Below are 25,832 nucleotides of genomic sequence, written 5' to 3'. Positions count from 1 at the left end.
GTGAGTTCAGTCTAGTAAGAGCAAAAGATACATGGATATGATCCTAGGGCCTCTGAGTAATTCCAGCCTCGGGGATAGAAAAAGGGACTAAGAGGGGTAGTGTAGAGACACAGTGTGCCTGGAGGCATGTTCTAAGAATTGCTGATTGAACTGAGTTTCAGATTCAGTCTAATTAGAGTGATAAGGGAAGGAGAGTTCATTCAAAAGAATGATCAAATATGAAGGTATAGATGTCAAAGGATATAATCACCTGGACCATTCTTTATGTCTTCTGCTGCAGCCAGGTTCTTGTAGATATTGAATGGGTAGATTTAAATAATAGATAAAAGATGAATTATGATAGGGTTCAAATGTCTCTGTGAGAATTTCTGTCAGGGAGAAAGTTAAAGATCCATTGAATAAGATTCACTTCACTTCTCATGTATGTTCATTCTGAAATGTCAACCTACCCCACCAATGATTGTCTGGGTAAAGAAGGTTTGTGCATGCATGTGTGTGTGTGTGTGTGTGTGTGTGTGTGTGTGTGTGTGTGTGTGTGTGTGTGTGTGTAAAAGATAACTATTTTCCAAAGGAGCAGTCAGGGATGACCTGTGAAAGACCTAGGATAAAACAAAATTAAACATGCTACAGCTGACCCACTGGGAGCCTTTTGTTCGCTAATATGGATGGAACTAGAACAATTAATTCTGGGAAGAAAGCAGATTAAAAGACATCACCCTGGGAAGCCTCCTTGGGAACCTGAGTGCTTTGTCTCAGATTTGAAACACATTAGGTCTGAGAGAAATGAGATTCTAAACAGGAACTTGCATTTGAAATTTTTAATTTTAAAAAGATTTCTATAGGAAACCAATGAGGTTTTTTTAATATATAGCTGTACACTTATCTCCAGCTTCGATACCTGTCAACATTGTCCTGTCTTTCTTTCATTGATCACCCCCTTCTCATTTTGCTTTGTATTGTTCTGTACTTTGAAGCAATTTTCTCCCCCAGGAAGCATACATACCCAGTCATCTCACTTTTAGTGATGCAAACATTGATCCTTGGTTCAAGTAGATATTGCCTGACCCTTGTATTGATAAGTTGTCATCAGTCTTATGGCACTAATATTTCCTTTAGTTATAGGACTAATCCTTCATTAGTGGTGGTTGAAAACAGTAATTTTTCCATATTGCTTCTTCAACAATTGTTAGCTCAAATTGCTATAGGATGACTTTCCTCCATCATCTGGTGTTATTGTACTACTTTGAAAATTTCACGCAAAGCATCTAGGAAAAATGTACTGCTCTCTTTAATTGCCCACCAACCCTTTCAGAAACAAAAGAGGCTGATGCATTGGTTATGTCCAAATGCAGATCGGTGGATTAGTGTTTTGATAAGATTGTTTGCAGCCTATAATTACTCCCTCCTGTTCTGCCACTATCTTTTTTAGAGCATCATGAACTCATAGATTTTTATGCATTCAGTATGTTTCATTCAATTGCAGTCAGTCTTTTAATGCTTAAATTGTCCCATCGAAAGCCATTTTCCAGCTGGTTCCTATGCACTTTTAACATAACCTTCTTAGTCTTTGAAATGTTTTTGCTTTTATGCCTCTCAAGATTTTCTAGGCTCATTTTCTGTAATCTTGCCCTAGCCTGAGTTCAGCCATTTTTTACCCCCTAAGGAGCACTGTTTCCATATATTAGACAAAGATGGACTTGCAATATCTTTCTGGGCACTTTTAAGTGTTCTGTACTACATATAAACACCTTTGGAAAAACTGTTCTTCACGATTAACTTAGCTATTTTTCCAAAACTAAAAAAAATACATATGTGAATATATATATTTGCATTTTCTGTTTGTCTTATATAAAAAGTAGCACACTATATTTGGTATACTACTCCTTTGGTTGCTGTTTAATTACATATCTTTGAAATTATTCCACATATATATGAAAGAGAAAGGAAAGAGAGAGTTCATTTTTATTTACACTTTATTAGTATGTTTATTTGTGGATAGAAGCAGACCAAAGTTAATTAAGTAAGTTCCTTTCATACAGAAAGTTGTCATCATGTTTGTTTTTGGTATTGCTAATAAGGCCACTATGAATACCCTTTATGTAAATCATAAACAGTATCTCAAAGGCTTTCTAAGTCACATTGGGTTTTTTTTCCTATGTGAAGAATGACCTGATGCTTCTTTTAAATCTGCTAAGGGTAATTTGTGTGCTGTATTTTTGAAAAACCATCAATAAGTTGTGGGAAAGAGGAACTGAATTAAGGAGATAAGACAGGTAAATTGGAAAGCATGGTGCTTTCATACTTGAAACTGACACTACCTCTCCCAGACATTTAAATGGGATAAAAGGAGAAATAAGAACCCTCAACTCAAAGAAGATTTCTAATGACACCCAAGAGATGAAGGGTGCCATGCTTAAAGAATAAGATCCCTGGTTGCAATTATCTAATCTCTCTTTTTTCTTCCTCCTATTTTTTTCTCTTTGGTAAAGTCTTAAAATTTGACAACACTGTCAACCCTATAAATCCTTAGAGTTTATTATCACATATTATAGTTCTGCCATAGTAGTGAGCAGACTCTTGTTTTCATGATTGGATTCTCATCCATGTCTCCTTTCATCAATGTCACACTTCCTCTCCCCTTTACACTTAGTTCTAGTGATAGTAATAATAGAGTTGCTTAGTTCTCCTTGGTGGTGAAGAAGAAATAGGGCAGCTAAACTTACTACTTTAAGGAGTGATAATGCTCCCTATGAACACCATGTTACAAACTTACAACCCTAAATTTATATACACTGTCAAAAACACCAATCTTCCCCATTATCAGGCTCTAGATCGTTCTGAAATCTCCATGTGTTTTTCTCATCATATAATTTATTCTTCAATCAATGAAATTTATTTATTGCTTTTCAATCCAGTGTTTTCTCATGCTCTAAATGCCAGGAAGAATGAAGACTATTTCACCTTCTTTTAGGTTTGTGAACACCTTGCAGTGATACACAGATGAAGTACGATTTTTCATATTTAGATGTAACCAATGCTATATTGCTATGTTGTGCTGGTGAAGATAATTGTAGGAAAACAATTGCATCGTAATGCAAAGAGTGACAATCTAAAGGTGACTAAACTGACAGATTGATTAGATCATGTAGAATGAGGGAGAAGCTTCTGTAACTCAGATGAAACCACATGAAAGAATTCTTCTGTCTGAGCAGTGGCTCTCCATCTGCAAGTGAACCTTGAGCAGGCTTTTTACAGCATAATGCTTGGTAAGACTCATAACAAAAGCTTACAGTTCGGTATATAAGAAGCTTAATAAATATTAGTCGAGACTGCTGGGTGTCTTAGAGAAGGTAAAAAACAATATTGGAGGAAGTACCTTAGGAAAAGTGGTGGACTCAATTATTAGCAAGTCTCAGGTGACTTTCCAAAGATTGGTTTCCGCCAAGTAGAAAGGCAGGAAAGCAAACTGCAGCAAGTTAAGGAGGTAAATAGGCAATAAATACTTGTCATAGAGAAATCAATGGAAGTAGAAATCAATACAGTCAAGGAAGTTCATCCATTCAAGCCATCTGGGAAGGGAAATAAAATACTAAAGTAAAATGCTAAAGTGTTCCGACAGGTTTTCTCTCTTCTAAGGCCAGGATTGTGCAGGAAAAGAGAGGGCATTTGACAGACAAGACGAGACAGCTAGTTGAAAGGACTTGGCAGTTGTGAGGGTGATCCAAGTTAATGCCATGAGAGATAGGATGAAATTGGAAGAAGCCCATTCATATGAGAGTAACATGCCATCAGATTTAAGTTCTGCTAGATTGAGGGCATTTTCTCAGTAGACAAAGTAGCTTCCTGTTATATTTAAAGCTAAAAGACCACAGAGATTATATGACTCTGACTAAAGGGTATAGCAGACTATGACATTAATGATTTAAACTCAAAACCATAGGAAGTGTTTAGCTGTGATCTGAACAAATGATCTTAAATAGGGATTACATCCCAAAAGGTCTTCTGCAGGCCATGTAACTTAATAGCAATGTGTTCATGCAGGACATGCGGGGAAGACCTAAATAAGTCAAGTATCAAAGGTGCCTGTTAATTCTTTTATAGTTATATTTAGGCAATAAGGAAATAGTCTATCTCTGACTTTAATAAAAAAACTGAACTAGAATATAACATTTCATGTTTATTCTTCAGAAACATTTTTTACTTAAAAATATTTTTGAGGGGTCTGGATTATTGTTTTCTTTAATACACAAGTCCTATTTTTAAAAGCAATTATGAAATGCATTAGCAAGCAGATGTCCATTCTTTCAGGCTGTTGTGATGAGTCAAAACAAATCTGTCATAAAATTGTATTAAACTGCATAATCTGCTCACTGAAGCAAATAAAACATCCCAAACATAAACAATATCCAGAGGGTCATGATTATAGCAGTTATAATGACAGCCTTTGAACAATTTCATGTGGCTAAAAATCTAAGGTTCTGGAATTAGATCGTGTATGCTGTTCCATTTACAATGGGGGAGTTTTCTTAACCTCTCTGCTTCTCAATTTTCTCGTCTTTGAAATGGTAATATAACTATCTTTGGAATGGAATAATAGAACCTCTAGAACCAGTGATGTAATGAACAGGCAAATAGAGTCTGGCTTCTCAAGAATTGCTATGAAATTTTTATTTCTTTGCCAGTCATGTTTGTTTCTACCTAGATCTCTGGGATATCTAGTCTCTCGTTCCTGGCCATGCAGGCATGGGCCTCAAGCTAAACCAAACATTTCTTGGCCAAAAGTTCTCTGCCACCATTTCCCCAGCATATCTTGCAAGCAATACTCCTAACAGGGGTAGAGGAGTGGTCTTCAACTCCTTGGTTTGCTCTTGAGACTCTTTTCCTCCTATTGAGTTGCTTTATACAGCTTCAATATGAGGTCTTATTGTTTCTTGTTTTGCCATTTTTAGTTGTGGTCTCTTGGAGACCTGCTCATTTCTGAAGAGGAAGCTAAGGAGTAGTGGATCAGGAGGAGATGTGAGTTATGTCAGAGATCTAAGAGGAATGCAAGATATTGTTGTTGGGATGTATTGTATGAGAATAATCTATTTTCAATTGAAAAAAAGAAAATGAGAGAATTGCTTTGGATACTTATTTTATAGGTACCCATGTATGTATATATGTATGATATAGTTTGTCTTAGTTTCTTCTGCTGTTGTGATGAAATCCCCTGACAAATGCAACTTAAAAGAGAATGTGTTTATTCAGATGATAGTTCTAGGCTGTAGTCAGTCCATTTAAGTAGAGATGTCGTATAATCAGGAATTTGAAAAAACTTGTCACATTACATTCATAGTCATGAGCAGAGAGTGATAGTTAATACAAGCATGCTAATGCTCAGCTCTCTTGATTTTTCTACTCTTACACAAATCAGGATTCTGTGGCTAGGGAAGAGTGCCACCTATAGAGTGAGTGGCTCTTCCCATCTTAATTAATTAGCATATTCTCCTGTATGCATGCCCAGAACCCCATCAGCCAGCTTAGTCTGGTTTTTGCCATGGTGAAAATGAAAACCAGCCGTTATATATACAAAAATATACCTATATAATCAGATATTTAGACATTGAGAATAACTAGGGAAGGTTATGGTGCAAGCTGTGTTGCAGGCACACTTAGTTATCTGCAAATTCAGAAGCATGACAAAGTCTTCCTTCTTATTTCCTTTCTGAGCATCTATGTTCAACTGTGCTATAATTTGAGAAAATGCCCATCTAGAGGTATTTTGGATAATACAAACAATAAATGTTGGAAACATCTCAAAACTGGATATAAATTTAGACTTAGGTTTGTGCACTTATTGCTTTAAATAAAAACCGCATTTCAATTGTTATAAGCAAGAACATTTACTAAAAAAATTAAAACAAAATGATAAAAAACAACAAAGCATGGACTTTTTGGTAAGACCCTTTTCATATATGTCCAAATAGCTAATCTGAATCCGCAGTGTTGTGATGCTGGAAAGAAAATTTAACCTTTAAATGCATCTTCTGCTTTCTTAAGATGGTTTTGTTGCATTTCCTAACTCCCTGCAAAGATATTGCTTCAGAATATTCATCTTCCAAACATCATTCCTGTGGAGAGACATTGCCAGGATAGAACAAAAAAATAGTAAACATTACTTGGGGGGGTACTTTGCTGTTAAAGCCCCAGAAGCAACAATCTTATCTAAGAGTCTGTAGCACACGCAAATTAATCTGATTTGCATGTCATTTAACCAGGGAATGGATTTGGATGGCTCTGGATCATCTCAAACAAAAATTAGATTAGCAACCAGTTTAATCTGGTTTGATGAAAGAGAGGAGAAAGCGTATTTAAATAATTCTAAATTTAAAAGAGTAAAATAAATGTATAAATCATTCTTTAAATAAAAACTAGTGATGCTCTGTCACAATGACATAATCCAATCTAAAAGTATATCCCCTAACTTGATTATATAATAGGAATTGAAATTCTATTTTTTTTCCTGGATTAGAATAAAAATGTTGATCTTAAGTACTCACCTATATCTAAAAGATCCATGAAACTAATCACTGTACTTAGAGTTCAAAATGGCTTTAAAAGGTAGGTGGCCTGAAATACTCACACACGCACACATACACACACACACACACACACACACACTTTAATCAATTCATTTGGAATTTATTTATATAAAAATTCTTCATGTTCCACCCACTTTTAAACTTTTTAAAAAATTTATTTTACTTGAAATTGTTTTTGAAAATGATTAGTTTTTTAAATAAATAATCTGCATTGATTCCCATCAACGCCCCCAACCTTCCTCCTCACAAAAGATGCTATATATCCAAGAAAAACATAGCCTGCATTTGTAAACAAATATAAAAACCACATTGGTCCTGGATGCTCATTGCTCTGTTCGAAAGAGGAAACAGGCTAAAGTCATACTTCCTTTGATGACCCAACCTCAGAAGTCGCTCAGTGTCACTCTGATTCATGTATTATTGAAGACAGTTGGGAGACTGTGATCTGCTTAAAGGAGGCAGGATGGGCAGGAATAGGTTTCTGCTTTCACTATGGTGAATATTGGTGTGTACATGTGGGATGGCACACATTTTGACTCAGCTTTCTTTGACAAACCGTCACTTCCGGGCTCCCACTGTGTTTGGTAGAATATAGCATGAAAGCTGAGCCTCCACTGTCATTCTGAGTTTTCCATTTTGTCTAACAAACAACCTTCACCATGGTGACTTTACTCAGGGAACCAAAATGGCCTTTGCATGATACCAATGATGACAACCTTCCACAATAATAACTGGATAATTTTTGAAAACTCTGGAAATATAAATTTCCATGAAGTTCTGTGGAGGATAGTAAGTGGACAGACTATATTTAGCAGAACTGGAAGGATGCTATATATAGATTTCCTCTTAACTGTTTTCTTTGTGGGTTTGGTGTTAAGCATGAAATCAGACCCTATAAAATGAAAATGCATGATCTACAATGATCCCCACCCAGAGCCTCTTAAAGTTCCATTAGCAAATCTATCAAGTGTAGCCATGTAAAACTGCCAGATTTTTAATTCTAATGGTTACCCATAGGTGAGAACAGATGCCTAGATCTAATGCATTTTAACTGACAAATCATTGAAAATATTAAGTCACAAAAATACTTACATTGTGCAGGAAATGTTTTGTGTATTTTATTTGAAATGTATACTGCATAGATATTTTGTATTAGAACTTTTTATAATGAGTATTTGGAAAATTAGACATTTGCATTTTTTCCTATTTGTCTTTTACTTCCCTGAGAAGTTCTTTACCATAAGATGATCTATAGAGCAACAGAATATTGATTAGAGTAGGACTAGTGGTTTGTGTGCTGAGAAATCATGAAGGGAAAAGCTTCTGTTCTCCAAACATAAGAAGTTCCTCAAAAGCATATTTACTGATATTCACCTTTCCCACACTGCTATAATATATGACCTTCTATGTCCAAATACTTGTTATTACCTCAGTTTACCCACTCTAGGACATCAAGATTTGAAATCATGACTTCAATAATGACAGATTAGAAAATCAATCCATTGTATCTCCGTGGGTTTCTGCCCAGTTTTGCACAGTGAGAATGGTTCATGGAACTGAATTGTTCTGCATCATTCAGCATTGGTCATTCATCATCAAAGCAAATCATACACTTCAGCTCCCATCAGTCAAAATGTGTTTAGATTATCAAAGTTTCCCCAAATCTCCTGTCACTTCAAAACCATGATAAAGACACCAGCATTATTTACAAAGCCTGTACACCAACAACAGTAAATAGCAACCACCCAAATAAAAATATACAAACAAAAAAGAATACATTAAGAACTAAAAGAGAAGTAAAATATCACCAATCTGTTATTGATACAAAGATTAAATAAGAATAGAAAAATATGAGGAAGTATAATAGAATTAATCATTTCAAAATTTGCTCTTACCTGATAATTTCATAGTTATACAAAGCATTCATTACATAAGGATTGTACTTGTGGTTGTGCTGTATGGTCACTAATCTTGATGAGCATGAGAAAATGTGAAATTATTGTCATGGATTCATCTAGAGAAGAACAAGCATAATCCATAAAATCAGTGTTGAAGAGAGTTCATCTCATTGGTGATTCTCTCTCCTCCCAGTGCTTTCCCACTAAGCATTCTTTTAAGTAAGTTTCATTTTGATGTGAATATTCTTGTTTCTAGGCAGCTACATCTATAGTGAGAAGTTATCCCACAATATTTTGTTTTTTTTAATCTTGTGTTCTACATCTAGGCTCTGTTCACTTTCTGTCTTAAAATTATTCTGTTTTACATGGGATTCAATAATATAACAACAAATAAATAAGAACTCTGTCTCTGAAAATTAAAATTTTCTTTCCTTGCTACAGAGTACAGAAAGAAATAAATGGGGAGATAAATGCATAGCAAAATAAGCTAAATGCCTATAGTTTTAGTAGATCTCTGAAGTTAATGAACATTCATAAAACTACACTCTGATCAGGAAGAGAGGAATTTATAATAATATTTTTAGCAATTCAGTCTGGTAGCATTAGTGAATAAGAGAGAATGTGATGCCTTTATTGTTTGTGTATCACTAAGATAAGAAATAATAAGTGTTGGAAATCACTCAAATCAATCACAAAAGTCAAACCTTTCATTTAAGATGTTTTCTCTTCTGCTACTACTGGATGGGTAGTTACAGAAACTAACAACCCCAGCATGCAATTCCTAGCCTGTGCTTAAATATTGGTAGGCATAAAAAAAAACACACACTTCAGGAATTCTCCTAAGCAGTTTCAACCATTCATATACTCTTCCATATACTGAGTGGCCACCGAGGGGGTTGGAGCTTTACCTATATCTTCCGTTTATTATACAAATTCTGTGTTTTCAGCTCTTTCCAGGAGGCAATATTTAGAAGTTGGATGTTGCACTGGCACATATCCGTTAATGATGAGTCTTTTTGGTTAATCATCAAGGGTTTTTGTTTGATTCCAATCTTTCTATTTGGTTTTGCCAGTGTGATACTGCTCCCTTTGCAGCATGGTACTGAGGTCAATACATGGTTTTATGCTGCTCAGAGGAAATGTGTGTTCTCTAAAAGTAGTGAAGCCTATGTGATGCCCATAATGGATGTATGAGTAACACTGATTTCCTACTCACTACATTCTGACCTTTGTGCTGAGAACTTCATGTTAATGGTAACTCAACAGTAATTATGCAATATTGTATTATTGTAATGTCTGTATTATCCATAAGAGTAAGATTTTAGGTGAAGGGAAATTAAGTGAAATGCCTAATATCATGACATATAAAGTCACAAATAGTTCTGGGTTTAAAGTTCAGTTGCCAAGTCTGAACAACCCCCCTAAATGTGATAGTTAGCATTTGGTGGTGCTAACCTATAAGCCCAGCACCAGGAGGCATATACAGGACATTCAGAAGTTGAAGGTCACCCTTGGCTCCATAGTGAGAGTTTGAGGACAGTCTGGGCTACATGATACAGAATATACACACCAGTAAGCAATCAAGCAATTGGCCTCTTTGGATCTGGGGAAAGAAGAATTGATGTCTGTCGTTTGCTGCTTGCTTAAACTTAGACTAGCTGCATTAGCCTTCCGAAGTCCCATACAGGAGGTAAGAAAGAATACTGTTTAATTGGTGAGAAGGAGGGGTAAATATTGAGTTTTTCTTCCTGGTATGATCATGGAGTCTGTTGATATCACTAAATAAATTGATTAAACAATTTGTAAATTGTGATCTGTTTTTCAATGTTAACTTTGTATCAGTGGTCTGAAAAACTTCGGTCTGCAACAGTATTATCTCGAGGTGTCTTAAGGAACAATGACTGGTCTTTATCCCCTGGAGTTTCTGACTTAGTAGGTATAATATGATGATCAAGAACTGAATTTCTAGTTACAGAACATATTCCCTGCTGTTGCTAATACTGTTATCAGGACCACTGTAGATGCACTTTTGAAAGATGTGAAGGAACATTTTATAGACTTTGTAGAATGCAAAGAGAAATCAGAAGCCTGGACTAAGAGTGGAAGTGGAGATCAATTTACTCAAGACATCTGCCTGACTGTTGCATAATCAGATAAAGAATAAACAGGAAATGGGATGAAGAGGTGTTGACTCCAGAAAACAGAGGAATCCTGGAAGCTGAGATTCAGGCAGAGGTTATTGAACCTTCACATGGGTATTTGAAAGGACAAACTGTAACACAGATCCTTTAGATGTGGGTCAGAAACAAGTTTTATATATCGTCACAAATTAAAATCTTGGTCCTCACTTGTTGGTACTATCTTGGGAGCTTCTAAATACTATATATAAAGTTGGTCTTTGCTAGAAAACGTAAGTCACTCAGGACTCTGTTTTCTTCCCAGAATCCCACTTTCTATCTCCTTTTCTTTTTTATAGCTATAAGAAAAATAGCTTTGCCTCTCCACCCCTAAATACTATGGTCCATAGGCTCTTTATGGTCCAAGAAAAAACAGAACCAGCTGACTGGCAGCAGAACATTTGGATTTTGCATGGTTATCTCTGTCTGCTTTTAGCCAAATTCATAGAATTTGAGCAAAAGCGGAGCAGAAACTGTTTTTAGGCTTTTGTAGTGTATTCAGAGATATCACATGCTCAAACTTGCAGACAAGGAAGGTATAATTGTTAAAGAAAGGACGGCCAGTAAAATACAGACAATTAATTTGCATAAGGATAGTATAAAAGGTGTTTTGAAGACATTTAAGGAATTCGTTAAACTTAAGATGTTAGCAATTGAGCGGAGAGCTATGGGGCATTTTGTTTGTAAACGTTCTTAGAAAGTATTTCTCTATGCTCAGCAACCCAGTCCACCACAGTCTTTACTCGAGAGTTGGTGAAAGACCTCGAAGTTCTTCACCTGGAGCTGGTCTTCAGGGCTACAGAGTGCAAATCTTGTGGGATCACAAATGTGTCCATGGAGATACCAAAGGCAAGGACACTGGGAAATGAGGTGTAGTGCCAGAGCCCTTACCTGGATGCCTCTGAAAGGGAAACTTGAGCCTGTCAAATTGAAACTAAAGACGTAATACACACTTCAAAAAGGTAAAGGTATCAGAAATGTGTGACGCGTTCTGAGAAAAGCTGCAGATTGTAAGCAGAACAGGCATAAGGGAAACACTAGGTGGACAGCACCTGACAATACAGAGATGGTCTGTTCATCCATTGTAGAGTTTATACCATGTAACAGGATGTCGCAGATGCTAGATGGGTGTCTATCACTTACATTTGTTTTGCTGAGTTTCAGTCTTTGTGGGCCCTACTCTTTTCCATGTTCCCATTCTTCATTTTGAAATGGGGACATTTTCTTGGTGTAGTTTACCATGGGAATATGCAATGTTACCTTGTTTTTGACTGTCAGAGAATCTCCAACCTATAAGAGACGATCTTAAATCTTACAGGAGACTTTTGCAATTGTAATTTTAAAAATTAGTTAAATAATTAGTAAGTATTGTCATTTGGGGTCTTGTGGTCTACTACTCTGTGTTATACTCCCTGTCCTCTTTTGAAAAATTCTATTCTACTTTTTATTTTGAAACAAAGTCTCACAAAGTTGCCAAGGCTACCCTAGAACTCCTCAGTAGCCCAGGAAGGTCTCATAATTGTGATCTATGTCATTCAGCCTCCAGAGGAACTGGTATTTATAGGCTTATGCCACAATGCCTTCATTGACTTGGAAATTTTAACCAAAGCAAGAACTGTTAACACAATGGGGAATCTTGGGACTGAACGTAATTTTGGGGTAAGGTAGCTGAAATCAGATCAATATTTATAACATGTGTCATAATATCTACCAACTGCTTAGAGAGTCTAGCATTTTTCTCTTTAAACATTGTTTTCCAAATATATTTTTTCATTCTAGTAAAATCACCTTTAAATATTAGTGTGTGTGTGTGTGTGTGTGTGTGTGTGTGTGTGTGTGTGTGTGTGTGCGGGATGTGCTTGAGTGAGCATGTAAAATTCTAAAAGTCAGGGGACAATTTGTTGAGTTGGTTTTCTCTTTACACTCTCATATAGGTTCTTAGAGTTGAACTCATATCACCATGCTGTGCTCCAAACTGCCTTTACCTACTGGCCATCTTGCTGGGTCTAGCAAAATCCTTTCAAAAGTACATTCACAAAGCTGAAAATGCAAATTAAAGCACGACAAAAATAATTTCTAAATTATTTTGATACATCTCTATTCCTTTTATGGAGTTTTGACAGAAATTTCTACAATCCTCATATGAGTATAGAACAGACCTCATTGTTAGGTTAGGGGAAAATCTAAACTTTGAGCTTTTAAAGTTTCAGCTGATTTTATTGTAAGAGACTTGATACACACATCTAATTATAACAGCTCAGAGTTGGAAAACATTTTGATGAAAATGATATCATGTAGAAGTCCAAAGTGATGATTACACCAACAATTAGCTGTAACTGTGTCCCGTACGGACTGAACTATGTGCCTTGGAGTTAAATGAAGAGGCCTGAATATTGCCACAGCTGCAAGTGATGCTGGCAAAGAAGCTCCCTCAGTGTGCAGTCAGGTCTCCTGGCACTCCTTAAGCTGCCAGAGACAAGGGGTAACAGCTGAGCAGAGGGCAGTGTTTCAGCATGATAGAGTGATTATGAAAATGGTGCTCCCAATTCAAGTATGCCAGCTCACAATTGCACATCCTCTACAGAATGTGACTTTGGGGAAATGATTTGGGCATTGGAAACAGAAGAGGGAAAACAAAAGCCCACAGGTTTTGGTTTTGGGTTTCCTTTTGTTATGTGGCTTCCTTTTTGTCATCAGCATTCCCAGCAGGTCCAAGATTGAGAAACACATATATGTAAGCTGAGGGGCCTTTCTATAGCTTTGTATAAATTAAGCGGTTGATTCTCAAGAAATATTAAAACTCTTTCCAAAGGAGACACATTCAAATTTAACAATCACATAAGATAGTCTAAGCAAACCAATAGACATTCAGTTGCTTATAATGACTGCCTCACTAGTTTGTTATCTGTAGAAAAAAAATTATGCAATGCAGGAAAACCATCACTTTACTTAGTGAAACAAACTAAAATGTAGCAGGTAGAGCAAAAAGAAAAGTTAACAATGCTGTGGTAAGATCTTTTTTTCTTAAATCTTATTTTCAACACTTTGAACTGGGGGCAGAGATGGATAATAACAGTACAGATTTACTGTCAGCCATTTGAAGAAAGTGATTAAGATGTTCAACAAATTGTATAGGGGCTCAATAAATGATGGGAGGAATGAAGACTAAAGAAATGGAGGAAGGAGAGTAAGCTGGCAAAAGAGGTATCATCTGGCCACCTAAATATCAACATTCCCAGAAGGAAGGTTTTTGGTTTCCTTCTTTTTCTCTTCCCTCCCTTCTGACCCTCCTCTCTTCATTTACCTCCTCCTCCTCTTCCTTTCCTTCTTTATCTTTCCAGTTTCAATGAGAATATCTAAAAGTACAAAAGTGTTTGGGGATAAGTTATGAAAAAGTAGCCATTTTTAGCCTTTTTGTAGAATTTTTGTAGAACTTAAAAGAAAACATAGGTTAGGGAAAGGAGAAAACTCACCTACATGCATGACAAAGGTTAAATCTTGGGAGGATGTCTTTAGTCTTGTAGGTAACCGCTACCAGTTTGGGAAAAGTAGGACCTCTGGCAGAGAACAAAAAAAAAAAAAAAAGAAAGAAAGAAAGAAAGAGTGGCAATACTATTTGGTATGTAAAAATACAGGAGACAGAAAATATTAAGGAGGACGAAAAAATCAGTGTCACATAGTAGGAAAATTATGTTGAACTATAATGTGGACTTGAAGAGAAACAGAAAGCAAAGAGGGCATTCCGAATAGAATCTATGCCGGAAGTTCACAACTGTGATGACTTTGTCAATTTAGTTAAACCACACTAGATAAAAGGAATGAAGAAAAATTTGTGCTAGCAATGAGAAATTCATACTTGTATTTTATAAAGAGCATTCAAAACAGATATTTGGATTTTAAATTTGTACCCACTATAGAATTGCTTTATGCCTCTTTTAGTTAAAGTATTTAGGCAGCTTATTTGTTTATACTAGGTACTAAAAGTATGAAATATTTAATTGTAGTGCATATAATATAAACTCTGAGACAGATATTGGGTTATAACTGAAGATCAGAGAAGCAAAACAGCCAAGTCATGAGAGAACTCCTATCTCTACCAAAGCTGGGGCAACCCTGTCCTCAACATGGCTGGAGACTAATTGCCTCAAGGTACATGACTGGAGACTAATTGTCCAAGACTGAATGCCAGCTATGAGACCCTGCTCGTGTCTTATATACCTCTCTAGTGCTGGGATTATAGGCATGAATTCTGTTTCTGTTTTAGACTGATTCACTTTCATGTAGCCCTAGGTGGCCTATTCATAGAGATCCATCTGTCTCTGTTTCCTGAGTCCTGGGATTAAAGGTGTGTGCCACCATTGCATGGCCTCTATGCAGTGTCTAGCTTTGCATTCTGATCTCCAGAAAAGATTTATTAGTTCATAAACAATATATCATCACATTCAGTAAGAACTTAAAGGGAGTTATGAAAGATTCACATCAATGTAACAAATTTGTTTTAAGTAGAATTCTCAATCACCTCTGTCATTTGTCTTTAGGAATTTGGGGGACTGAGCTTGGGGTCTATTTGGTTAAAGTTTAGTTTCACATGTGTGTCTCTGTGTGGGTATGCACACACTTGTCCACAGATGGAGGCAAGGGATGTCAGATCCCATTGGAATTGAATGAGAAACAGTGATGAACACCTCACATCTGGACGAGGGCTCTGAGAACTGTACTCAGACCTGTGGAGAAAGAGAAAGTTTAACTGCTGAAACATCTCTCCAGCTCAGTATTCCAGTTCTTACTTATTTATTTTTCCTGTGCATGGGCTTTATCAATAAACATTTGTTTTGTCTATTTCTTGAAAGAATCTCAGAATATAACTGTGGCTGGCCTCAAATTCATGACTCTATTGATTCAAACTCTCACCTGCTAGGATTACAGGCAAGCAGTTTTAAAAATTAGGGATATTTAAACGTTTAACCATTGACTATTTTCACATAGTTAAACTTACCTTGTTTTGGAGCTTTTTAAGTATTGCAGAGATTAAAGTTACCATTGAGGTTGAGATATACCAACTCATGTACATTTTATAAAATCTTTAGTCAAGTTTCAAGAGTAATTTTGACTATAAGGAGTTTTCAGTTAGATATTATAACCTACCACAAGTTGTAACTCTCAGACAATTTACAAAGTGTTCAAAATTAAATATTTAAGAATTTTCCACTTAACTCAGGGAGGTAATTTGTGATTATGGATCCTTTTCTAGTTGAAATTCTATGTTAGTAGAATTTAACTATTCTTAAATGTGAACTTAGCTTCAAAAAACGTGTCCCCTCTCCTTCTGCAACTGATGTCACAAAAATGCAGAGGAGAGCCATCAGGGCAGGCAAAAATATTGTAGGATAACTCAGTATCAACAAAAGTACTGGAATTCAAAACTACTTCTGAAAAATCAAAAATAATATAAACTGACTTTGTGGTCTTCCTCTGAGTTTTAGATAATACCAGCATTAGATTTCCTGCTTCATCCTATAAATTAGAATGTAATATAAATGTATGAAAAAAACAAATTAGTGTAGACGGACATCATGTCATTCTAAAGGAGGCTGGCAAAGGACCTATCACTAATCTTGCAAGTTTGAAAACACTAGCTATTTTGTTAGAGCCTGTTGTTTTTTTGTGTAATTCGGCGACAGTTTAGCATTGGTACCCACTGCTGGCCTTATGTTCCTGCATCTGCTGTGTGAAGAAAACATTTTTCCCTCAAAGTAGCATCCACCATGCTAATTGTTTTCACTCTCAGTTCATGGTAAGCATCAGATGAGCGATTTGTCTATCAAGGCGTGTACAGGACCTCATTTGACTCTGGCAATAGATATCTTTTCTAGGGGATTCAAAGAGTTTGTAGCTCTAAGACACTGAGATCACCTCCCACAGTTAGTACTTGGCTCAATTAAGACTAACACATGCTGAATTTATACAACACTAAATGAAGCAACTGAATTGTGGAGTGCTCCATCAACTGACATTTTAGTCTATAAGACAGCAGTGGAACTGGCTACAATGAAAATTATTCATTATTTCGCGGTGTATCATTTACACACCACTATTAAGAGACATCTGCCATATTTCTTTAAGTAGTCCCTTTGCTTGCTTGAGAACTATACATTTAGAATATTTTAACTACTCTATTCTCACTTGATCAGCAAGCTGCTTTGTGTCTTTCTGTACTAGTAGATAAATGAGAAGGTGTTCTCCACTTGTTGCTGGCAAGTCTAATTCTGCTGTTCTGTTGCAGTATCAAATGTGACTTCTTTCCTGGGACACTGGGTTAGATGTTTCTGACTGCACAAGTGTCATCACGTTGGGAAATATTCTATATGTTCTTGGAAAAACAGTGCATCCCACAGCTTTATTTCTCAATTAGATTGACTGTTCACATTGTCTAAGACTTCTAGTTGCCTAATGCCTTCTGATTTAGTCACCCTTTTCCCACATTAAATCAGTGCCTGATTGGTGCCAATATCCTAGGTTCCTTACATTTACTTTCTGGCCTTTAGGCTTTTTGTTCTTGTTAGTATATTCATGTCTTAATCTATGGACTTTATGGCAGAAAGATGGCCCTCTTATTAATGAAGGCATTCAGCTTTCTTTAGTTTCCTTTGTATGTTTATTGTTTTGTCTTCCATACCCCCTTTTCAGTCCTTGCATGTGACATTGCTCTCTTATACTCAAGAAATACTTTATAGCTTTTCTTTTCATTTCCAATTTCTTTCTGCTTTCTTCCTTCATTCCTTCCTTTGTTCCTTCCTTTGTTCATTTCTTTCTTTCTCTTTCTTCCATCTTTTGTTTCTCTCCTCTCCTCCTCTCTCTGCTCTCCTCTCTTCTTCCTATGTAGTTGGTGTATTTGCACATGTATACACAGTTGTGAAAGCATCAGAGCACTCACCAAAAGCAATAGAAGACTTCAAATGGTTCTTTGTACCTTAATTCCTTAATTCCTTTGAGAAACAGTTTCTTGCTGAAGCATAAATTAAGGCCGGCAGTCATCCTCCTGCTCCATCTGATACAGGATTAAATTGAAAGGCACATACATTATCATGCCCAGCTTTTTGGGTAGGTACTAGGGATTTGAACTTAGAACTTCATAATTGTGCAGTGAGTACTCTTACATATTGAGTCAGTTTCCCAGGCCCTCTTATAAGACTGTTGGTTTCCTCTTCTTACTTGAAGGGCAATTTCACACTATGGCAGTAACTTTCAGTAATGTAAATATCACTCTTAAATATATATGATTATTCATCTGGTATGGTCTCATTTTTTACCATTACTTTTAGTCATTTCTTCTTTTCCTCTGGCCATTTTGTATTGAATTCTAAAATAAAAATCTGCTAGAAATCATGGTTTCTGTCTTATTGGCGAGACTTTGCTTTCTTTTTGGAAGACTGTTAAAGCAAGAGAGTTTACAGTGATACAATCAGGGCTTATGATTGCTCCAAGCAAGGTCATTCTCTGTGAGGTCTGCATCATATCTGTCTTGACCTAATTGAAGAAGTGTATGCATCTTTGATCTGAACTGAATGTCTGGCTCTTACCTGTTGCCACTGCTTCCAGGCGTTGAGAGCTGTCTGTGGCACCGCACAGATTCTGTCTTCTTAACAATCAGTTTTTGTTTGTCTTTTGCACTTTCACTCTGTCAGTCTTAGTATTCAGTAAATCGACCCTGAGAGTAAGTATGAACAGTAGTGCGCTGTGCCTCAGCTCTGTGAAAGAGCTACATCTTGCACCTTAACACATGTGGGCTTGTATATGCCTGTGTGCTCATCAGCAGCCAGCCAGAAGTACTCAGGAAATGCAAATCAGAACAGGCAGACCTAAGGACAATTCCCTTCCTCCTACTAACTTGGTCTCTCTGGCTTGGTTGCCTTGGCTGTCCTCCATTAGAAAAATTAAAATCATGACCTCATAGCTTTCTTGAAGGTAGATGCTGACCTAAGTCAAGCAACTAGTAAAGGAGTCTCCAGACTGCTCAATGGAACTTAGGCTGATGTAAAATTATTATAAAGCATAGCAGAAACGCCACAGCATAACATTAATTTTAGGTGATAAAGAAAAGGTAAAATGGAAAACAAACCTCTGTACTATACTTGGAAGATCTTTAAACTTGTATATTAATAATTGTGAAAAATATCAAAAGCAACTTTGCTTGTGTTTCCTGTTGTCAGGCCAATGACAATCATACATTCTCTGTTCACCCTTAGCTCTGCATGGTTTCTGAAAAATACACAAACAGACAAAAATGGAGAAAATCTACAACCAGAAAAGAGTTTGTAATGTCTGTTTTCCCAAGACCTGGAATAAGTAAATCCCCACAAGTGTATAAAATAACTAAGTCAATTCTAAGGCATTTCAAGGAGCATCTCTGGTACTCCATTGTAAAACTATAGATAAAATCAGTTGTTTTTTGGAAATTGTCCCACTTTTCAATCAGAAAATTGTTGCTGTTGGGGTTCCCCGAATTGAGGAGGGGTCCCCAAGCTGGATTTGTCACCCCAAGAATCAAGAGTCTACGCGCCAATTGATGCAACACGCAAGAGGCTTTGATTAGGCATCTGCAGATGGGCCTCTCGGTCAGATTTTAGACTGATTGGCCCCAAGGTTCAGTTACAATCAGCTTTTAAAGACAAAAACCACAAGCTTTTGGGAAGGATCCCTGTCTTGTGACTGGGGGTACGTGACTACTGACCAGGGCAAGTAGGTGTCTTCCTGTTGTAAATTCCTCAGACCTTGGTATGAGTTAATCATCTCTCCCTAAGTAAATGGTGGTTATCATCTCCTTGTTTCCCATGAATCTTGTTTACCTATCTCTAACGCCCTGGTCAGTTCATCCCAGGTGGTCAGCAGCCTGGAATTGGCCTTTTGTGGGTTTACAGCCCTTCTGCAATTAAGGTTGCTAATCCATACATCCCATTCTGTGGTCTTTCATTCCTCCCTTTTCTCTAGGGCATAGTTTTAATTATAAAACTTTTTAGGGGGCCTCAATGTTAGATACAGCTTGATATTGTTGGGTACCAGATGCATAAAGCCCATGTTATTTTTGGGTTGTAGGAGGGTTTGGTTACAGAGGTCCTGGTGGGACCTGGGGACATTTCCCAAGCATGTGCCCTTTCCCGAGACTTGGGTGAGGGTCAACTGTTGGGGAGCATGTGGGTATCCCTCAGTTGGAGCGGGGAAACAGAAAAGCATTAAGCATAACAAGACAATCAAGCAGTTCGTGCGAGTCTTCGCTTGAGCGGGTTTTGAGTGTGCTGTAACCTTCATTTCGTCGTCCCATCCTCTGCTGAACCTCCGCTGGCCAAAGCCTTCTTGGCCTGAGAGGCATGGATCCATGCTGCAATCCCGTCTACTTTGAGAGCTGTGGAGGTCATCAGGATCACGGTGTAAGGGCCTTTCCAGCAGAGTTCAAGAGTCTTAGCTTGGTGGCGTCAGACATACACGGAGTCCCCGATCTGGAATGGGTGAAGCACTGTGGAATTTCCGGCCTGGTATACTGCAGCCAGTAGTTTCCAGATATGGTTCTGGATGAGTGGAAGGGCAAGTAACCAGTCCTGGAGGGATGGGGGGGGTCAATGGGATGATTAGGGTCTATGGGAAGTGTACTCAGGATAGGCGGGGACCATCCAAATAGGATCTCAAATGTAGTTAGCCCATGCACTGAAGGGGTGTTCCGAACTCAGAACAGTGCCATGGGTAGGAGTTGTACCCAGTGTATAGTGCCAGTCTCTATGGTCAATTTGGTTAAGGTCTCTTTAATTGTTTTATTTATCCTCTCTATCTGCTCTGAACTTTGGGGTCTATGTGTACAGTGTAGTTTCCAATTAATTCCCAGTGTTTTGGCCACCAGCTGACTCACCTGAGAGACAAAGGCAGGTCAGTTATCAGACCCCATTACCTTGGGTAGCCCGAACGTGGGAAGATCTCTTCAAGGATTTTCTTGACCACCACCTGTGCAGTCTCATGCTTGGTGGGAAATGCCTCAGTTCATCCTGAAAAAATGTCTGTGAAAACCAGAAGGTACCTGTTTCTGAGGCTTCCAGGTCTGATTTCAGTGAAGTCAACTTCCCAGTTAGTTCCTGGCTGCTCCTCTCTGATTCTGATGCCCTCGGGCAGCTTGAGCCATCCTGTGTTTACTTTGGCACAGGGAATGCAGGAACTGGTGATTTGTTGGAGGAGGCTGTTGAGGTTGTGGATTTAATAAAATTGCTCCTCTCATTGTAGGAGGTCTTTGAATTTCTTATGTCCGAGGTGGGTCCATCGATATAACTGGAGTAGGAGTTCTCTGGATGTTGGGGTCTCTGGATTTAGGAATGTGGCTGCCCCGAACTGCAACTTGTCGGGGTTGAGAAGCAGCGCCTGATAATGGGTCATTTGTGCATTTGAAAGTCATCTACCAGGCGGCTGTCGGAACACAGCTTCTATTGCATGGGAGATCACCACTGTGAGTGGCTGACCCAAAGTCAATTTGTCTGCATCTTTGGCTAGGACAGCCACTACAGCCACCATTTGGAGGCATGGGGGCCATCCTGATGCTACATTGTCCACTTTCTTTGAGAAGTATGCTACCAGTCTCTTTCATGGCCCAAGCTGCTGGGTTAGGACTCCTTTTGCCAGTCCTGCCCTTTCATTCACCTAGAGGATGAAGGACTTGTTTATATCGGGGAGACTCAGGGAAGGTGCTGACAGCAAGGCCCGTTTGATATTGTCAAAGGCCTCCTGGTGCTCTTTTTTCCATACAAAAGGGGCCATAACATTAGTCAAAGGGTAGAGTGGGGCTGTTAATTCTGCAAAGCCAGGAATCCAGAGGCAGCAGAACCCCACACTATCCAGAAACTCACGCACCTCCCTGGAATTTTTGGGTGGGGGAACCAGGGCTACAGCCTGTTTTTGTCCCTCCGTCAGCCAGCGCTGACCATCCTGAAGCTGATACCCTAGGTAGGTGACTTGCTTCTTACAGAGCTGAGCCTTTTTTGCTGATGCCCGACATCCCAATTCCCCCAACCTTTGTAATAATGCCCCGGTACCTTGGAAGCAGTCATGTTCTGATTCTGCGGCCAGAAGGAGATCATCTACATATTGGAGTAAAATTATATTGGGGTTGTGGACTCGGAAGTCCACCAAATCTTGGTGCAGGGCTTCATCGGAGAGGGTTGGTGAGTTCTTGAACCCTTGAGGGAGTCACATCCATGTGAGCTGGCCAGAGAACCTGGTCCTGGGATCTTTCCATTCAAAGGCAAATAGGGGCTGACTCTGAGGGCTCAGTCTGAGGCAAAAGAATGCATCTTTAAGGTTGAGCACCGTATACCAGACATGGCTTGGAGGCAGCATGCTCAGTAAATTGTAAGAGTTGGGTACTGTTGGGTGAATGTCCTCAATCATCCGATTCACTTCCTGGAGGTCCTGCACTGGCCTATAGTCCCACGTGTCTGGCTTCTTCACAGGGAGAAGGGGAGTGTTCCATGGACTATGACAGGGTTTAAGGATACCCGGCTGCATTAGCTTGGTCTTGCTTTGTCTCCCAGGTCTCTCACCTGTCTAGGCCTATTTTTAGACTCCTGCACTACGGTGGCCAAAATTTTGTTAATTTCTAATTGTCCTTTTTATCTCTCTTTTCCTCTCTCTCTCCTCCTGCAACTTATGTAGCCTCTCCTTCTCTTCCTGTGTCTCCCTTTTGTTAAAAATCTTTTCAGCCTCCTTTACTAAGTCCTGCAGGGTATATCCCTGCAGCTCCTCAAGGCATTGTAACTTAGTGCGTATATCGGGTGCTGACTGTCTGATGAATGACATGATTATGTCAGGTTCCCGCTCCTGGACCTGGGGCTCAAAAGGAGTATACATTCTGTAAGCCTCCATGAGGCACTCTAGAAACCTGGTGAGGTTTTTTTCCTTACCTTGAGTTACTGCACATACCTTGGCCAAATTTGTGGGGCATCTCTCTGCCCCTTTGAGACCCGCCAACAGAGTCTGGCGATAGAGACGGTGACGCTCCCTACCATGTGGTGTGTTGAAGTTCTATTCCGGGTGGGTTAAGGGAAAGTGTGCCTCTATCTCATTGGGAAGCTGGGTGGGTCTCCCGTCCGGCCCCAGGACATTCTTTCTAGCTTCCAGGAGGACTCTCTGCCTCTCCTCTGTTGTGAGGAGAGTTTGTAGTAGCTGCTGGCAATCATCCCATGAGGATGGACTCAATGAGACCTGTTAGGGCCTGGGGGTCTTGTGAGGAAGAAGGGTTATGAGTTTTCCAGTTGTAGAGATCAGCAGAGGAGAAGGGCCAGTATTGGTAGTTCCCTCCCCCCGATCGAGTGGAGTGGGAAAGCCTGGGAGGTCCCAGGCTCCTAGGCTCCCTCTGCTGTTCAATCTTTCCGTGGCTGCAGCCTGGTAGAGGGGGGTGGGTTGCGGCTCAGACTTTCCCAGACAATGTAAGGGACCTGGTCAGGATGGCCTTGAGATTTGGGTTGAACAACCCGAGCTTTAACCTTCAAAATAGTGGTGATATTAAAGGTATCCTCCCTAGGCCAGCCCATGTTAAAGGTGGGCCATTCTGAAGTACAGAGTTCTCTATCTCTTCTTTTGAACCTCCATCGCTTCATTGTCGGCCCGGTCCAGGATGTTTGGCCAATGATCTAAAGTTAAACTTAACGGGGTTTTTAGAGATTGTCCCATGGGTACAGATGAAGACAAACAGTACGAAAGATGACAGACAGGCCGCGGCTATAAAGGAGATTCCGGTGCGGGCACGAAATACAGGTCCTGCAGGCACTTCAGGTCCTCAAGACTTTCGTCTGAGGCTCAAATACAGGTCCCCGGCACCTCCGTCCGGGGTACATTACAGGTCTCTGGGGTGCAAAAACAAAACTCGGGTAATCCAGGCCCCCCCAGAGCACAAATACAGGTCCTGCACCAGTATAGACTCAGATAGGAGAGAACACACAGAACATAAATTGTGAGCTCAGTCTTACCTCCAGTTGGCAGTGGAGTTGAGTCTGGGGACACGATCTCGGTGGGACCTCCAAATGTTGGGGTTCCCCGAATTGAGGAGGGGTCCCCAAGCTGGATTCGTTGCCCCAAGAATCAAGAGTCCACGCGCCAATTGATGCAACACACAAGAGGCTTTAATTAGGCATCTGCAGATGGGCCTCTCGGTCAGCTTTTAGACTGATTGGCCCCGAGGTTCAATTACAATCAGCTTTTAAAGACAAAAACCACAAGCTTTTGGGAGGGATCCCTATATTGTGACTGGGGGTATGTGACTACTGACCAAGGCAAGTAGGTGTCTTCCTGTTGTAAATTCCTCAGACCTTAGTATGAGTTAATCATCTCTCCCTAAGTAAATGGTGGTTATCATCTCCTTGTTTCCCACGAATCTTGTTTGCCCATCTCTGACGCCCTGGTCAGTTCATCCCAGGTGGTCAGCAGCCTGGAATTGGCCTTTTGTGGGTTTACAGCCCTTCTGCAATTAAGGTTGCTAAACCATACATCCCATTCTGTAGTCTTTCAGTTGCTTTTTAATATAAACTTAAGAAGTTAGGGGGAACACATGGACCCTAGACTGATGACTGAGAGGCCAGCATGGGACTGATCCAGACACCCCCAACCCCCCACTGAGCCTGGGTGTGAGAGAAGAGGCTTCGGCAATCTGTGGAACCTTGGAAAGTAGAGCAGTATTTATTCCTGGCATACAAATGGACTCTGAGAACCCATTCCACGTGAAAGGATGCTCTCTCAGCCTGGACATATGGGGGGAGGACCTAGGCTTTGCCAGGGATGATATGACAGACTCTGAAAATCCCTAATGGAAGTCCTTGCCCTCCCTGGGAAGCAGAGGGGAGATGGAGTGGGGTGAGGTGTTGAGAGGATTGGGGGTCAGTGGAGGAGGTTGCAGGAGAGGGAACTGAGAGTGACATGTATAGAAAGTTAAATAAGAAAAAAAAGAAAAAAGAAGTTTGTTGTTTATACCACACAAGTGATGAATAGCTTGCCAAAGCAAGAAATATAACAAATAAATTCAAGGAACAAATTCAAGGAAAGAAAAGAAACATTTGATTGATCTAAATTCCACTTACTTGGATAAGGCTGCTGAAACCATGTATTCTGTCTCCTCTAATGCAGTTTAAAAACAGCTGAATGTGTTACCACCAGCCTGTAGAACTCAAGTGCCATTTCTTTTTTAAAAGAATCAGAAGTCCCTGGAGAATGTTTGTATCCAAGCTAGAGGAGGAAACATCAAAACCAGCCAGGAGCATGTCACACCAGAACACCAGGAAGCACTGACGGTCTCTTAGGACCTCTTCCAAACAGCTGAGGAATCAACTGGGAAAGCCTCTGATGCTCAATCTTCAACATTTAAGCATCAGTGAGATAAGAGCTACAAAGTTTATAAATCTGCATAGTAGGAATAACTGTAAATAAAAAAAAATCCTAGTACTCTCTGTTAAGACTTAGTAAGGAACAAAGTCATTGTTTTGGAAAGAGGCAAGTAAAAAGGGGGGATTCAGGATTTTTGTTATATTTCATTTATTTTATGTGTCAGAGTAACCAAACAATTACTAAGGAATAGAAATGTCTTTTGATGTAAAAATAACATCAAATAACCACTAATGGAGAAATGACATGATTGAGACATCACTGTTTTGCAATCTAAAATGGAATAGTTTACCCTAGTATAATTATCAATAAAAGATAAATAAACTCACATTATGTATTTAATTTTATACATTAATACATTTAAATATTTTTAATTTAAATTAGAAGTCTGCTTCATATGTCAATCCCAGATCCCTCTCACTCCCCTCCTCCTCCAGCCCCTATCAGTCCCCCATCCCATCTTCACTCTACTCTCCAAGAAGGGTGAGGCACTCCATGGGGGAATCCCCAAAGTCTATAATATCATCCAGGACACCCCACATATGTCCAGGCAAGAGCACATCCCTCCATTTTGAATGGGCTTCCAAAGTCCATTCATGCACCATGGATAAATACTGATCTACTAACAGAAACCGCATAGATTGCCAAGGTCCCCTCACTGACATCCACATTCTGGGGATCTGGATCAGTCCCATGCTGGCCTCTCAGCCATCATTCTGGGGTCCATGAGCTTCCTCTTGTTCAGGTCAGCTGCTTCTGTGGGCTTCACCAGT

General features: G+C 39.2%; 1 long non-coding RNA gene across 2 annotated transcripts; it reads right to left on the bottom strand.

Moving 5' to 3' along the window:
* Positions 1–5,931: 5,931 nt before the first annotated feature.
* Positions 5,932–14,211, bottom strand: LOC121141124. Of its 2 annotated transcripts, XR_005878032.1 has the most exons (4): positions 14,130–14,211; positions 13,961–14,012; positions 8,477–8,595; positions 5,932–6,110 (listed from the first exon to the last, which is right to left on the bottom strand). It is a non-coding gene; the product is annotated as an uncharacterized LOC121141124 (long non-coding RNA). The 2 variants fall into 2 exon arrangements; XR_005878033.1 differs by lacking the exons at positions 13,961–14,012; positions 14,130–14,211 and adding an exon at positions 11,800–11,961.
* Between the last annotated feature and the right edge of the window lie 11,621 nt (positions 14,212–25,832).

This window comes from Mesocricetus auratus, unplaced genomic scaffold (genome assembly GCF_017639785.1).
Source record: "Mesocricetus auratus isolate SY011 unplaced genomic scaffold, BCM_Maur_2.0 Super-Scaffold_100007, whole genome shotgun sequence".
Classification (NCBI taxonomy): Eukaryota; Metazoa; Chordata; class Mammalia; order Rodentia; family Cricetidae; genus Mesocricetus; species Mesocricetus auratus.
Note: the sequence above shows the minus strand (reverse complement) of the source record. Positions and strands in the feature narration are given on the sequence as shown.